This window comes from Triticum aestivum, chromosome 6D (assembly GCF_018294505.1).
Source record: "Triticum aestivum cultivar Chinese Spring chromosome 6D, IWGSC CS RefSeq v2.1, whole genome shotgun sequence".
NCBI classification, from domain to species: domain Eukaryota; kingdom Viridiplantae; phylum Streptophyta; class Magnoliopsida; order Poales; family Poaceae; genus Triticum; species Triticum aestivum.
In genome coordinates this window covers 152,946,501-152,961,829 of record NC_057811.1, presented here as the reverse complement: position 1 = coordinate 152,961,829, position 15,329 = coordinate 152,946,501, and positions in this window count along the sequence as shown.

Below are 15,329 nucleotides of genomic sequence, written 5' to 3'. Positions count from 1 at the left end.
CCCAATCGGGTTGGGGCTTCGCCTGCAGTGCCCGAACCAACTTTGGCCATGGGCCAATGACACAAGGGGCCCACGCCCCTGGAATGATTTTTTAAAAAGAAGTTAATAAAATAAATGAATAAATAATTATTAATTAATTAATTAAGTTAATTAATTCTGTTTAGCTAAGCTAATTAAAATTAGTTAACCTAATCAATGTAATTAAGCTAATTAACATGCTTAGTTAATCTAAGTCAATGACATATGGGACCCACGCGTCAGCTTGACCCAGTCAACACCTCTGTTGACTGATGATGTCATGCTGAAGTCATGCTGATGCAGTAATACCATTTTCGAATTAAATAATAATAATTTATAAATTGAATAAAATCTTTAAAAATTAATATAAAAATAAACCGTAGCTCGGATGAAAATACTTTGTACATGAAAGTTGCTCAGAACGACGAGACGAATCCGTATACACAACCCGTTCGTCCGCCACACATCACTAACTTATCAAACTCGCAACTTTCCCCCTCCGGTTCATCTGTCCGAAAACGCAAAACACCGGGGATACTTTCCCGGATGTTTCCCCCCTTCGCCGGTATCACCTACTACCGCGATTGGGTACCCCTAGCATCACGCTTTGTCATGTCATGCATCGTCATGCATTTGTTGGCATTGTATTTATTGTTTCTTCCCCCTCTTCTCTCGCTAGACACCGAGACCAACGCTGCTACTACCCAGTACGACTACGGTGTTGACGACCCCTCCTTCTCGGCTGAGTTCCAGGCAAACCTCCCGTTGATCACTAGATATCGCCTATTCTTCTCTATACTGCTTGCATTAGAGTAGTGTAGCATGTTACTGCTTTCCGTTAATCCTATTCTGATGCATAGCCTGTCATTGTTGCTACAGTTGTTACCCTTACCTGCAATCCTAAATGCTTAGTATAGGATGCTAGTATTCCATCAGTGGCCCTACACTCTTGTCCGTCTGCCATGCTATACTATTGGGCCGTGATCACTTCGGGAGGTGATCACGGGCATATGCTATATAATTTATACTGTCACATTACTTATGATACTGTTCGGAGATGGGGGCTGAAGGGGCAGGTGGCTCCATCCCGGTAGAGGTGGGCCAGGGTTCCCGACGGCCCCCGACTGTTACTTTGTGGCGGAGCGACAGGGCAGGTTGAGACCACCTAGGAGAGAGGTGGGCCTGACCCTTGTCGGCGTTCGCGGATACTTAACATGCTTAACGAGATCTTGGTATTTGATCTGAGTCTGGCCATTTGGTCTATACGCACTAACCAACTACGCGGGAACAGTTATGGGCACTCGACGTTGTGGTATCAGCCGAAGCCTTCGTGACATCAGCGACTGAGCGGCGCGCGCCGGATTGGACTGGAACTCCTGCTAGGCTAGGTCTGCTTCCGGCCGCGTTCGCAACGTGCAGGTGTGCAATGGGCGATGGGCCCAGACCCCTGCGCCATAGGATTTAGACCGGCGTGCTGACCTCTCTGTTGTGCCTAGGTGGGGCTGCGACGTGTTGATCTTCCGAGGCCGGGCATGACCCAGAAAAGTGTGTCCGGCCAAATGGGATCGAGCGTGTTGGGTTATGTGGTGCACCCCTGCAGGGAAGTTTATCTATTCGAATAGCCGTGTCCCTCGGTAAAAGGACGACCCGGAGTTGTACCTTGACCTTATGACAACTAGAACCGGATACTTAATAAAACACACCCTTCCAAGTGCCAGATACAACCCGGTGATCGCTCTCTAACAGGGCGACGAGGAGGGGATCGCCGGGTAGGATTATGCTATGCGATGCTACTTGGTGGAACTTACCATCTACTCTCTTCTACATGCTGCAAGATGGAGGTGGCCAGAAGCGTAGTCTTCGACAGGATTAGCTATCCCCCTCTTATTCTGGCATTCTGCAGTTCAGTCCACCGATATGGCCCTTTACACATATGCCCATGCATATGTAGTGTAGCTCCTTGCTTGCGAGTACTTTGGATGAGTACTCACGGTTGCTTTCTCCCTCTTTTCCCCCTTTCCTTTCTACCTGGTTGTCGCAACCAGATGCTGGAGCCCAGGAGCCAGACGCCACCGTCGACGACGACTCCTACTACACCGGAGGTGCCTACTACTACGTGCAGCCCGCTGACGACGACCAGGAGTAGTTAGGAGGATCCCAGGCAGGAGGCCTGCGCCTCTTTCGATCTGTATCCCAATTTGTGCTAGCCTTCTTAAGGCAAACTTGTTTAACTTATGTCTATACTCAGATATTGTTGCTTCCGCTGACTCGTCTATGATCGAGCACTTGTATTCGAGCCCTCGAGGCCCCTGGCTTGTATTATGATGCTTGTATGACTTATTTATGTTTTAGAGTTGTGTTGTGATATCTTCCCGTGAGTCCCTGATCTTGATCGTACACGTTTGCGTGCATGATTAGTGTACGATTGAATTGGGGGCGTCACATGGATGAACAGTTCCCGGTGGGGGTGGATGAACAGGACCCCGTGGTGTTGCCTCTGGGTGAACAGGACCCCGATCGATCGAGCCGGTTTGGGCTGGATGAACAAGACCCCGTGGAGGGCTGGATGAACAGGACCACCCCGTGGAGGGCAGGATGAACAGTAGACGGTGGAGGGCTAGATGAACAGTAGCCCGTGGAGGGGTGGTTGAGCAGGAGCCCGTGGAGAAGGCTGGTTGAACAGTAGCCGGTGGAGTAGCGCGCAGTGGAGGCTGGATGTACAGGAGCCCGTGGATGAACAGTCGCAGGTGGAGGTTGGAGGAGGTCGACGGTGGATGAACAGTAGCCCGTGGAGGCTGGAGGGGGTTGACGGTGGAGATGAACAGTATCCCGTGGAGTGCCGTTTTGCAGTACGCCACACCCCCCGATGGACAGGACCCCCGTTTCGACCGTAGTGCTCCAACACAAGTCCGTTTCCTCCGTTTTGCGGTACGACACACCCCTCCCGATCAACAGGACCCCCGTTTCGACCGTAGGAGGTCCGTTTCCTCCGTTTTGCGGTACGCCAGACCCCTCTCGATGAACATGATCCCATTTTGAACGTGGTCGGTCGAACACAAGGCCGTTTCATCCGTTCTACGGTACGCCAGGCCTCGTTTCCATCGGCTGTTCCGTCCAAGCCCTCCCGATGAACACGACGACGCATTCCGTTTCGACCCAGCCGGTTGGCTCCCCTTGAACACGACGACGATGCAGTTTCTCCGTTCCGACCCAGCCATGCACACGAGCCCTGGCCGTACGTATGCGCGAGTAGGCATTCGAGACCCTGCCCGTATGTACATACGTGGCCGTATTTTCTTTCTTGCACACTGGCCGTTGTACGTACGTGTACATGCTACGTGCGCGCCTCTACTACGACACGTGCGCGCCTCTACATCGACCAGTATGTATGTACACGTTCGCGACGAGAATGACAATGTTGCGTACGCTTCGACCAGGTGGGTCCCGACTGTCAGGCACTTCCCTGCATGCGAAGATGTAGCTGGTGGGTCCCAGCAGTTACGGGGGCGAATCGTTTTTTCCCGGGACGCACTTCCTTGCGTGCGAAGATGTAGCTGGTGGGCCCCAACAGTCAGGGGAAACATTTTTTTCACGAAATACGGTGGCCCGTCCGGTGGGTCCCCGCTGTCAGGTGGAGGAATAATTATTTTGCGCGTAATAAGGAGGCACTTCCTTGCTGCGGCCGTGGACCCAGCTGTCAGCCTCTCCACGTACAGTCCACGTCCGATGGAAGCCGTTCCTTGACCACGTTGACCACGCCACGCCGGGAGCACCAGGGCGGTGGACGACGGTGGAGAAGAACAGGAGGTGTGGAGGGGTGGAGGGATGGCCTGGCCAACGGTGGAGTAGCGCTTCACAGTGAAGCGTGCTAAGCAGAGCTGCTAGCAGGAGGAGGCGGGAGCAGGTGGTCCCGGCGGCGCTGGAGGAAGAAGACGAGAGATTGAAGATGGATGCCGGTCGTTGGATGTAAATCCAACGGCTAACGATGTCAGAATCATTTGTTGACTAAGTTGACAATGACTTGCATTGGCTTCGGCCTATTGGCCCACATTTCAGCCTCCAAAAATGTGGCACGTATTCAACCCATTTTTTCAGAATTTACAGTCTTTTTTTTGTGGGGTAGAATTTACAGTCCATTTGATCTTTTTTTTGAATTACAGTCCATTAGCTGGGCTGGGTGAACAAATAATGTAGCGTCCATGCGGCCCATTTATGTTTTTCCTAAAAAATGACAGGCCATTTGCACTTTCTCGAAATACACGATTTTGTTGGGCTGATTCTAATTATAATGTTGGGGTGGGCACAACAATGTTATCAAAAAATAAATAGCGGCTGAACATTTTGTTATATATATATATATTTAAATAATTAGTGATTTATTATTACATTGGTCCTTAAATCTTACCAAGCTTTTGTACACAATCACCAGGATTTTTGTTGCCAAAAAAAACCCAGGATTTTATTGTTAAGAAATTATTTTTATAAGTTAACAAGATGTGGGATATTGTTTTCTTACATATCTAAGTATCTGTTAAATATATGATGACAATAACAATAATATATAATAACATATTAAATAATTTAAATATATATAATATAGTTAGAAGGGAAACATAAGTTGGACCAGGCGTTCCTATTCTTATATAGAAAATTAGAACAGACCTCTGCGTTTTCTTCAAAAAAATACATAAATTGGGCTGCCGATGTTTTAGGTAAAATAAAACCTCGGATGGGAGGTCCATAGGCCGGTCGATACATGACAGCCCTCAAGAAAATACAAACAACCTTATGGACCTCCCATCCGAGGTCGTGGGCTGCGCATGTTAAAAAAGAAAGCCTAGACGGGGCAGCCCAAAACCCAGCTGAAACTTGCTGCCCCAGTGATAATAAATGATACCTGCTAGCTCCCTGGCTTCGTTGTGAATTTATCTCCTATAGTAACTACGTTGAAGCACCTAAAAAAATGTAACTATGTTGACAAACCCATGGGCCCCAACGTCAGTATAGCATTAGGAGGAAGTATTTTTTCGATGAGGCACTTGCTTGCGTACGGCCATAGACCTGGTGGGTCCCGACTGTCCGCCTCTCCACGTACAGTCCTCTCCAGATTCCTCTCGTTTGTTCAGCATGTTCACAACGGCAGACAGCGGCGTCGCGGCGAGCGCACAAATGCGCGGGAGGAGATCCGACCACCTGAGGAAGTCCCTTATTAGTAACGAAACAACCGAACTAGCCCAGTGGCCGAGTGACACTACCCGACAGCTGTTCCGCCCGGGTTCGATTCCACCTGTGCAAAGAAAATATCTCCAAATTTTTTGCCTCTGCCTTTATTACCATGTGGGTCCCAATTGTCATCTACGCACACCACGTCCTACACTTGCCAAAACTTCGTCCCTCGTTTTCTCTGTTTTTCGCACACTCGACATTGTGTGGGCATTTTGAAAATAGCATATCTTTTTGACCGTGCATCATATGAAGATGTGCTATGCATGAATGTTGATCAGCATGATGTTAACTGGCTGGTAGTTCCAGTTTCGACCATGAATAAAACTTCCAGCATGATGTTAACACTGTTTGAAAAGGCCGTGTTAATATAAATTCTCTGCCTCTGAAAGTTGCAGTTTCTTATCTGAAACTAAACTTGGAGTTTCTTATCTAAAACTGAAACTTGCAGTTTCTTCTCTCAAAATCACATTGTCTGTACTTTTATACTCCTATGAAACTACATTTTTTTAAGTGCTAAAAATAGATCTCTAGAATTCACAAAATACTTCATATGCTCAATACTGCAAATCTGAAATTCAAAAGACATTCATATCTGAAAGTACTCTCAAAATACACAACACAAAACACAATTCACAACCTGCAAATACTAACAACCCTAAGCTCCTCCTGACAATTCACAACCTGCCTGACTATTGGTCTTGGGGGGGGGGCAAATCCCTCCTATTCCTCGGCGGCAGACAGCCGCCCCGTGAGATGATGTGAACGACGAGGGAGAGGATGGCGGGGAAGCGTCGTCGGGCCAACTGTTTTTCTCCTCTTGCAGTTGGGTTCGGTCGACAAAGACTCCAGCGGCTCGCTCTGGCACGATACCCTCACAAACGGCACCATGTAGATGCTCGATCCTTCAATCTCTGGTGGATGCTCCATATGGGATCGATACTCCCACCACCGCTCCCTCACGATCGGATTCGGTGAATCCGTTTGCTCCATGGCCCAGAGGAGCAGCTCTATGTACTCCCGGGTGACTCCCTCTAGGAGTATCGCCGCCTTTTCGCTCTGTTGCAGATATTTGGCCATGGATGTCGCCGTCGCCGCTAGTTGGTCCTTGTTGTCAAACCAAGACTGTATCTCCAACATCCTAGCTAGCTTCACAGGGTCGCCGTCTGCGATCCTCATGTATCGGTTGTACTCCTCCATCGATCTACTTCTCCACAGCACCTTCACTCGCTGGCGGTGGTTTTTGAATGGCAGAGGAGACGAGCAGCGCTGGTTTTGGTGTAGAACGGGAGAGGAGCGACGCTGGTTTTGGATTGGAATAGGAGAGGAGGGGTGGTGGTTTTGAAATGGAAGAGGAGAGGAGCAGCGCTGGATTTAGATTGGAACAGGAGAGGAGCGGCGGTGGTTTAAGAGGAGAAGAGCGGAAGAGCGGCGCTAGTCTTGGAAGTATTTTTTTTGTTTTGCGTATTTTGGGTCAAAGTTTGACCATGTACTGTATTTGACAAGCAAAATGTGAATGCATGTCACCAAAAATTGTATCGTTTGGTTCGTATCTGAATGTACTTTCAGATTATATTATTTTTGCAACATATAACATATATTTTATTTGTGAAAATCATGGTCAATTATGATCCAGAATAAAAGGGAGACTAGTTAATGTGGGGTCGCTTTCTTAATTGAAGGGTAAATTGATTTTGATTTTGATCCAGTCATAGCGCGCCGGCCCTCTCGTCCAATCCTAAATCGCTGCCGCACGCTCCTCTCCCTCTTCTCCATTGCAAAACCACCTCCTCTCCTCTCCATCATCTCCATTCCAAAACCACTGTCTCGCCTCTCCCTCTTCTCCATTGCAAAACCACCTCCTCTCTCCTCGGACGTGGATCCCCTGACGTAGCCCATCCTGCCATTGAGACACTGACACATGGGTCCCACCAAGCGCGGGGCCCACTTGTCAGCGACCAAAAGGCAGGGGAACCTCTCCTCTCCATCATCTCCATTCCAAAAACACCGTCTCGCCTCTCCCTCTTCTCTATTACAAGACCACCGTCTCTCCTCCCATTTTCCAAAGCTAGCACCGGACCACTCAGAAGGACATCTATGGAGGGGATGCAACAACAAATCAGGCAGATCGCCGGCGGCGACCAGGCAAAGTTAGCCAGGTTGAAGAGATCCTTACTTGGTTTGACAATGAGTGGGAGATTTCGAGGACGGTGAGGGCCATGTGGAAATGTATGCGAAAGAGCGAGACAACATCGATGAGGGCGGCGATGTACTCCTCGGCGGCAGTCACGCCGCAGTCCTTCGAGTTCATCGAGTATCTCCTCTGGGCGATGGAGCAGATAGATTCGCCCGAGGCGAAAGTCAGGCGGAGGTGGTGGGCGTACAGGTCAAAGGTCGAGCACCCAGAGGATAACGAATCGATCGAGTACGGTGTGCCGTTCGTGAGGGTGCAGAGCCAGCCGGAGCCGCAGGAGTATTCGTTCTCCCACCGCAAGAGGAGGCCGGATGGCGCGATGTCGCTTCCCCGCCATTCTCCACGGTTCCCTCGACGCTCGCCTTGTTTCAACGGCGTCGGTAGGGTTTAAGGTAAGCTTCACACTAACCTAATCTTCCATCTGCTCATGCTTACAATCAGTGTGACAACTAATAAAAATCATGCTTACAATCAGTCTCCGAGTACTACGCCAATCACCCTAAAATAGCTCTGGACCTTTGGGTCAAAGTTGTGACACTGTATACAAATAAAGAAAAATAGATTGGTGCTTCTTTCAGAAAAGAGTACACCCCTAGAAAACTGCCACTATAAGCTACTAGTATTTTTTTTAAGTCTAAGCTACTAGTATTTGGTTAGAGGATTTGCTGCCGAGAAAGATCCGTCCATAGTGAGCGCCACACATCCCACTGATGGTGGTGGATGCCAATGCTTAGATGGAGCAGGGTTGGTGTCGGTAATTTTTACTTGGCACCTCGCACTCTGCATATATGCCGGTTCCATCCGTACATTTGTGTAGTTCCACCAAAATGCAGCTGAATAACCCTGTTTGCACAGATAATGAAAAGGCGTGATTAGATTATAGTGGCACCAGTTGATGAAACATACACTAATAAACAGAAGAAAATATTACATCATACTGGAAATTGACCCAAGTCTCCCCGATACACCTTCTGCCAGTGATGAACATCAGTGTACAACAGTAGTACAAGGAGGGGCCTTGAGACATTCAAATCTCTATTTTTGTGCAGATCAACTAAAATTAAGCACCCCAGTTTGCAGAAACGCTTAAACATTAACAATGGGACTAGTTGATGAAACATACATTAACAAAGAGAAGCACTTTCTTTATCTACATTGGAAATGAAATGATAGAGAGGACACTCGCTCTATTTTAACTGTATTATTACTTCATCTTATCAGTGACACTAGGGTCGAGCAGGTGGCAAACGAGGTGTACCATGTGTCGCAAGGATGAAGGCCGGGGGTGCTTAGACTGGGATGTAGAAGCTGGCTCTTTCAGTCCCTATCTTCCCCCTGATGCTTCTGTGGTAGCATTTGGGTTGTAATCCAAACTTGGTCGAGCTGGTGCTGCGTCCCCCTACCTGCCTAGCTTATGTGGCGAACTTGTCTCCTGATAGTACTCAGTCCATTCTAGTAGTAGTTGCATAACTGCCCATTTACACTGAGATGTTGTCGGATAATGGTTCTCTATGGTTGGGTTTCTTTAATGAAATCGGAGGGAACCCCCTCTTTCGATATAGAAAAAAACAGTGGCACTAGCGGTGCCAAAACATTGCCTCAAATTCATAGTGCCACTAGATTAAGGTGCAAAATAATAACATTACTACTTTATCATGGCAGTGCCAAAACAGTAGCAGAAGAGCAGGATCAACATGCATGATCTTTGGCAAACAGTCAGACCAAAAAGGAACATACCTCGTGATGGGAACCATATCTGCAGTCAATGCCATCGTAGAAGGGATGACACCAGTCACCAACATGGATGATTCAATTCATGGGACCTTTTGGTGCAGTTCACCTAAAATGAAGCAATGTCCCATGAGCTAGCAGCTTCTTCTTCTTCTTTTTTTAAGAAAAGGGCTCCAGCCCCGGTTCCATTTCCATCAGAAAACGAAACCCACAGAGCTTCTTCATTAGTTGCAATAAAATTGAGCAACATCAAGGTTGGTCGTGAAGCTCCCGGAGAGTAGGCGGACCAGGACAGTTGCATCTCTAACGAAAAGAAGCAACTTATCGCGTGCTCCGGAAGAAAAATGATGAACAAGGCAGTAACTTGGCAAACCAAGCATGCCACTGGAAAGATGAGATGATTTCGGTGGAAATCGATATAAAGATCACCGGAAACGGATGCACGGTTTGCAAATGGCAAGCAAAACAAGAATGCCACGAATCTGTGATTAACAGCATGATAGTACTTAGAATGCAACAAGTAACAATGCTCCAGCACTCCAACATAGCAACAGAGCATATGGAAGTAATCTACAGAAGATGCTTGACAAAATATGAACACTGAGCTATGGCTAGGTCACAACATAACAAGCTCAAACAAGCATCGCAAAAGTGCAAAAGATATCAGGTTCACAGACTTGGTGAAATTACTGGACATGGCATAAACAGCAGCAGGTAGCAATGTTCATAGCACGAAATCAACATGCTACGGGAACTTAACATAGAAAAACAAGGCATAGCAGTAATCTACTAAATGCATATGACAAAAGTCCCTTACTGACCATAAGACAAAAAGGACAAGAACATATGATGGCAACCATGTAAACTTAGCAAGTTTCGTTAACAGGTTTCAGACTTAGCAGAAAACAGAGCATGGCAGAAACAGACATTATGAAGGCATCTTTGTGAGCTTGATTCACTCAACACAAAGCAACACATGACAAAAAAAGCATACCTACAGTAATATGACATGTTTATGAAGCTATCCATGGCAAGAGCAAATACATAGCATGTATGGAGCAACTACAACAAGCTTGGAAAAATTGAATAACACGTAAACAATCTGCCAGGAACATTTTATAGCAAAAGTAGAGCAAGATTGAGTCAAGCTATGGCACTCCATAATTGCAAAAAAGGGCATTAGTGGATAGATCACAACTATATCTACAAAATATCCTTACTGAACATCTCCAAAATAAGCATGGATCTCTCTGTAGCCACATGGATACATAGCAACAAAATAACAGCAGTCACAGACTTGGTAAAATTACCAAGTCTCTGAAATCAGAAACATTACGAAGCCTAGTTTGCATACTTGTGCTAGTCACCACAGAGATCAAAAAAATACATGGCATACACCTCTGTAAAGATGGCATGGCATACATCAAAATGCCTGTAGAGCTCATGCCCATAAGATGCACAGATTAAATGCAACAAAAATAACAAAACCCTAAGTTCTGATAAGTAACAGCAGTTAACAGCAACTAGAACTCTTGGACCAGAGATTTGGGCATCAAGATGGACTCAAATGAACATGACATAATGGAACAAAATGAAGAGCATCGCGAGACGAACATTTAGATATTTTACACGCTCGAAACGGAGCTATATGCAGAGTTATGATGCAATGAACATGACCATATAATGTAAGAAAATCTAGGACAAATTTCGGGAGAGGGAGAAAGTCAACGCACGTCTCCAGATCCGATCGGGCTGGCTAGGGTTCGGGGCTCAGGCCGCCGGAGTTGCTGCCGGTGAGGGAGGAGGCGGCGATCGGCGTGGGCTCGGGGCTGGCGAGGACGGCGGCGGCGCGGCGACGGAGGAGAGGGGCGGCGCGGGCTCCGGCGGAGGGGCGCGCGGAGGCGACGGCGAGGCGGCGGCGTGGCGCCGGTGGCGGGGCGCGGCGGCGTCGTCGCGGGAGGACGTGCGCGCGCGCGGACGGAGGGCGGCGGCGGCTCGGGGTGCACGGGCCCGCGGGGGCCGGTTGCGGGCTTCGGCGGGCCGCGGCATACGGGCGGCGGGGCGCTGACGTGGCGGCGTCTGAGTGGGTGCGGGCGGCGGCGCAGTTCGTCCGGCGCCGGGCGGACGTGTCCGGCGCGCGGAGGGAGAGGCTAGGGTTTCGGGGATCCGGAATTTCGGGGAGGGGGAGGTGATTTTATAGGTAGAGGGAGCTAGGAGACTCCAAATGGAGCACGGTTTTCGCCCACATGATCGTGATCGAACGACCTAGAGCATGGAAGTGACTTAGAGGGGTTTTGGGCTGTTTAGAGGGGGGGTTTTGCTGCAACACACAAAAGGACTTTGCGGTTACCCGGTTAATCGTTCGAGTACCAAACGACCTCCAAATGGCACGAAACTTGATAGGTGGTCTACCGGTGGTATACCCAGGCCACTTGGCAAGACTCGGTCCATTCCGAGAACGCTCAACACCCGCTCACAAAAAGAAAACAAGAGGGGTGCGCTGGAGGAGGTGGGAGTGCCGGATTGCAAAACGGACAATGGGGAAAATGCTCGGATGCATGAGACGAACACGTATGCAAATGAGATGCACATGATGACATGATATGAGATGCATGACATGAACAAAAGCAAAAAGAAAGACAAAACCCAACCACGAAAGGAATATCATAACACATCGCTGAAAATGGCAAGAGTTAGAGTTACAAATATGGGAAGTTACATCCGGGGTGTTACACAGGCCATCCCTCTACCCACCCGCACATCCTGTTATTTTCCGGCGACGTCAGCCTCACCCCGCAGCCGACCAGTCGGCGCTCGTACTCCCCTCAGCGTGGGCATCCATTGCGGTGGCTTTGCCGGCTCCGAGTCATTCCCTTCCTGGGCCTCGTCCTCCTCCATCGCGTTTGTGCTCTTGGCGCGGCGAAGTCAACATGGTCAACATACAACAGCCATCGGAAGAGGCTGACAGTAGGGGCCCACATAAGGAAATGCCTCCTTATTACGCGCAAAACAATGATTCCTCCACCTGATAGCTGGGACCCACCGGAAGGGCCTCTGTATTTCACAGAAAAATGCTCCCCCCGCTGACAACTCGGACCCGCAAGCTATATCTTCGCACGCAAGGAAGTGCCTCCTTATTACGCACAAAAAAATGAATATTCCCCTACTATATGGGACCCACCATAGTGTGAGGCTGACTTGTGGGCCTACTAAGTTGACGGGGACGGAGGGCTTTGTCAACTTAGTCAATATGAACGATTCTAGCTCCAGTGACCGTACGATGTCCATCCAACGGCCGTAGTGCTTCTTCAACCTCTGGTCTTCTTGCTCCAGCCGCCTAGAGCAGCGCCGGTCGTGCCGCCTGCTCCTGCCTCTCATGGCCGGTTGTGCTGCCACGGAGGCCTCACCGCCCCCTACTACTCCCACCGCTGGCCAGGCCCTGCGGCGACGGCAGCCTCACACCGCAGCCGAAGCAGTCAACCCTCATACTCCTCTCTGCGTGGGCATCCACTGTCGCGTCTTCCCCAGCCTCGCGTCGTCACCTTCCTAGGCCTCGCCGTCATCCACCGCCTTGGTGATCTCGGTGCGGCGTGGTCAATGTGGTCAACGACCGACTTCCATCGGAAGAGTACTGTACTTGGAGAGGCTGACAACTGGGTCCACGGCCGAAGCAAGGAAGTGCCTCCTTATTACGCGGAAAATAATGATTCCTCCACCTGACAGCAGGGACCCACCGGACGGGCCACCGTATTTCGCAAAAAAATGTTTCCCCTGACTGCTGGGACCCACCAGCTACATCTTCGCACGCAAGGAAGTGCGTCCATTTTACGGGCAAAAAAATGATTCGCCCCTGACTGCTGGGACCCACCAGCTACATCTTCGCACGCAAGGAAATACCTGACAATCGGGACCCACCTGGTCGAAGCGTACGTAGCGTTGTCATTCTGGTCGCGAACGTGTACGTACATATTGGTCGATGTAGAGGCGCGCACGTGTTGTAGTAGAGGTGCGCACGTAGCATGTACACATACGTACAGCGGCCAGGGTGCAAGAAAGTAAATACGGCCACGTACGTACATACGGGCGAGGTCTCGAGCGCCTACTCGCGCATACGTACGGCCATGGCTCGTGTACACGGCTGGGTCGGAATGGAGAAAATGCATCATCGTCGTGTTCACGGGGAGGCAACGGAATGTGTCGTGTTCATCGGGAGGCAATGGAATGCGTGCTGTTCATCAGGAGCCTACCGGCTTGGACGGAACAGCCGATGGAAACGAGGCCTGGCATACTGCAGAACGGAGGAAACGACCTTGTGTTCGAGCGGCGACGGTCGAAACGGGATCCTATTCATTGGGAGGGGTCTGGCGTATCGCAAAACAGAGGAAACGGACTTCTGTTGGCAGAAATGGGGTGCTGTTGATCGGGAGGGGTGTGGCGTACCGCAAAACGGAGGAAACGGACTTGTGTTGGAGCGCTATGGTCGAAACGGGGGTCCTGTTCATCGGGAGGGGTGTGGCGTACCGCAAAACGAGACTCCACGGGATACTGTTCATCTCCAGTGTGGACTGCCTCCACGGGCTACTGTTCATCCACCGTCGACCTCCTCCAGCCTCCACCTACAACTGTTCATCCACGGGCTCCTGTTCATCCAGCCTCCACCACGCGCTCCTCCATCGGCTACTATTCAACCAGCCCTCTCCACAGGGTCCTGTTCAACCAGCCCTCCACGAGGTCCTGTTCATCCAGCCCTCCACGGGGTCCTGTTCATCCACCCCCAACCGGCTCGATCAGGGGCCTGTTCATCCAGCGGCAACACCACGGGGGCCTGTTCATCCACCCCCACCGGGAACTGTTCATCCAAACCCCCAACAATGCTCACTGTTCATCAAGAAGCAGCATCGACCGGCATCAGTTAGCAGCAGTAGCAAAGGAATCACTCGGGTTCAGTTAACAGCAAGGGATCGATCGATCGCTCGGGTTCAGTAACGCGTAGCCTACAGTGTAATCACTCGGGTTCAGTTGGAGCACAACGCCTCGCACACGCGCGTATGTGTACTAGAGAAACGCACATTGCTCGGCCCCCGACCACCCATCATAACCAGGAACTCCCTGATATTTTCCTCGCCCTCGCTTCTAGCACAGTTTTTTCCGTCATGGATGGCCCAAAGAATGTCATGCAGCTGCGTCTCCAGCCCGCCCAGGACGAAAAGCCCATTTTCTGTCATGATTTTGTGTCATAGAAGTAGGACCCCACCACATCTATGATGATACCGGGTTTTGTCACAATTATCATCATAGAAGTGTCATAAGCATGACAGAAAAAAAATTCGTTCGACCCAAAATGTCACGGATATGTCTTTTTTTTGTAGTGACATGTATCAAGTTTCTAGTTAATACAATTCTAGCATGAATAATAAACATTTATCATGATATAAGGAAATTTAAAATAACAACTTTATGATTGCCTCTAGGGCATATTTCCTTCAGTCTCCCACTTGCACTAGAGTCAATAATGTAGTTCACATCGCCATGTGATTTAACACCCATAGTTCATATCGTCATGTGACCAGTACCCAAAGGGTTTACTAGAGTCAATAATCTAGTTCACATCGCCATTTGATTAACACCCAAAGAGTACTAAGGTGTGATCATGTTTTGCTTGTGAGAGAAGTTTAGTCAATAGGTCTGCCACATTCCGATCCATATGTATTTTGCAAATTTCTATGTCTACAATGCTCTACATGGAGCTACTCTAGCTAATTACTCCCACTTTCAATATGTATCTAGATTGAGAGTCAGAGTCATCTAGATCGGTGTTAAAGCTTGCATCGACGTAACTCTTTACGATGAACTCTTTATCACCTCCATAACCGAGAAATATTTCCTTATTCTACTAAGGGTAATTTTGGCCGATGTCTAGTGATCCACTCCTGGATCACCATTGTACCCTCATGGTGAGGTACACAATAGGTCTGGTATGCAGCATAGCATACTTTATAGAACCTATGACTGAGGCATAGGGAATGACTTTCATTCTCTTTCTATTTTCTGATGTGGTCGGGTTTTGAGTCTTACTCAACTTCACACCTTGCAACACAGGCAAGAACTCCTTCTTTGACTGGTCCATTTTGAACTACTTCAAAATCTTGTCAAGGTATGTACT